This window comes from Montipora foliosa, chromosome 8 (genome assembly GCF_036669935.1).
Source record: "Montipora foliosa isolate CH-2021 chromosome 8, ASM3666993v2, whole genome shotgun sequence".
Lineage (NCBI taxonomy): Eukaryota > Metazoa > Cnidaria > Anthozoa > Scleractinia > Acroporidae > Montipora > Montipora foliosa.
In genome coordinates, this window is record NC_090876.1 from 20,310,962 (window position 1) to 20,313,461 (window position 2,500).

Below are 2,500 nucleotides of genomic sequence, written 5' to 3' on the forward strand. Positions count from 1 at the left end.
CTTTTATGTTCAAATAACAGCTAAAAATAAAGATTTTTTAACGATCTATCCGTCGGCTTCCTGGGAGAATACTCTCTAGAGAGTAAAGGAACTTCCGACGTTAAAAAAGGTGTACCTTTACCCGGATATTTCTTTCATAATTTAATATTATCTGTCAAAATTTGCACAACAGTCAAATCATAAAAATAGCAACGCACGCACGCGACAAATTTAGTCCCATGACCTTTTCCTCTTCGTCGAATTCTAATGCTTAACACGGCAATTTTTAGTTATTGTGAAAATCTTTCTATATTTGTTAGCAATCATCCTTTCAAATTTCAGAGAAAGCGACCGGTCTGCGAATATTTTACGAGTTTTTTTCAATGGGATGTCAAAAGGCCAAGTGGATGTTATATGCATAATCGGGCAAGTTGCGCGTGTGACCCGTTATAAGTATTTTTTCACAAAATGTTCCCGAATCGTCAAGTATCACCACAGAAGAAACGAAAATCATTCTAAAAGCTTATTTTACGCAAAAAGTAGGTTCTGGAGGTAATTTTGAGTGTGGAAATCAAGTTTACAGCAGACGAAAAATGCAAACTTACAAGCCATGGTATATTTAATTAACTTAACACAACAGAAGAGTCGCTTACCCCTATATTTTGACACGAAAATGCTTTACTATTGCCATAAAAACTATCCAGTTAAGCTCGCATATTACACATGATGAGTTCATAAAAGCTACCATTTTCCAGCGAAATGCTTTTTGAAACAAACAACACATGTGCTATAAGAGGCAAAAAACCCTTCCTATTTCATTTAATACGTGCGTGAAGACAAGAAACTCAATCGTGTCAAATTACACTCCGTGTCAAAAACACAACACGGTAAATAAATTTCCCTCGAGTGTTTAGCATCAAACCTTTCACTGAAAAACCCTTTACTTGAATTATCAAGCAAAAAATGGGCAACAAGCTTTCTTTCAAATAATTTTTGACTAACAGGAATTTGTGAAATTTCCAATTGTTAGCAGAAGACTGTGCAGAATTGAGTACAGATCCAAGTCTCTCTTTTGTTAAACCCATAAGTTACTAGAGAATTTTCCATTTGATTTCAGCGTTGTACAAAACCCCACGCGTACAATATTAGAACTACATGTACATCTCACTTTGATTACGGTTCGACGGGCGACAGATTGTTGTCGAAGTCCATTACTCGTCGCTTTTAAGATTCCAGATTTTTTTCAGCGCCTTCCTTGTTCAGTATCCAATTGACTTTCCATTATTAAGCTCCATAAAGGTATATTTTGCTTAAAAATCCACTAAAACGCCATTCGCGTTACATGACTTTCGACGCCATAGCCGGTTACGTTAATCATTCTTTTGTGTCTACCAGAGAAATCTACGCATTTCCCACTACCCTCTCTATCCTAAGACAATACGCGCAGAAGGCTCTATGCATAAAGACACCACTTAGCAGGGGAGTGACAGGCAAGACTTTTCCCGACACGGAAAATAACAAAAAAACCCACGAAATGAAATCGAAGTTCCGACTGGGTTTGGCAACCCAGTAATAATGACGATTTGTCAACTCAGAGGTAGCCCAAGCTCAAAATGTTAGGAGTTACCTGTTTTTTTGTTGTTTTTACGTGAAATATGGCATATACTATATGACATAACGACGAATTTGACTACGCGAAACATGACTGCCGTCTTGCAGCATATGGAGGTGTTGTGTTACAACTTTTTGAATTTATAAAGCTTTGTTTGGGAAGGCAACGGCTTTGCTGGAAAAGTCAATCATTCTTATGTTTTGTGAATAAAATCATAGTTAATGCATGGCGATGGTTATGAAAGTCGACAAGTCTTTTTGTTTTATGTTTTTGTCTGTATTTTGGCCTTGACGGTGCACGAAACGCACCCTTTTTCGAGAATATAACCAATCAAATCTTTCGATTAAATTATGCGTAACTAATTTGCGAACGTGGCCTTGCAAAGCAAAAGCAATAGGTTGTGCACTGTCACGGTCAATTTAACATCGATTGCGACAACATTGTCCTCGCTTTTGAAGGTTTTAAGGTTTCATAACCAGTCCTTCGATTAATGATAAAATCTACTTACCCTGTTGCCGTAATGTATTTTGTGAAGTGAGTGTGATTTAGGGAAGTGTTGATCAATGAAATAGAGGAAGCACTTTATTTCCTACATTTGCTTTGACGTTTTTGCTGAAAGGTGGATTGTACAAAAGAATGTTTCCTGGTCGGTTCTTCCGTGAGTGCTGTATCTCATTGCGTGGCTCATATAAGACAGGTTGTAATTGTAACCGCTTTTATTAAGGGCTTCTTGGTACACGGTTTTGGCATTGTCAAAGCATTGTCGGTCTGATGATCTTTCTGAAAGCCGTTTGTTGATGGAATCTGGGCTGTTTTTCAGGATAGATGGTGGGTGATTGGATTTCTTATGCACGTACAATGGGACGTTATCTTCCTTTGTGTATGGATAGTGCTTGCCGCTCTGCAGGT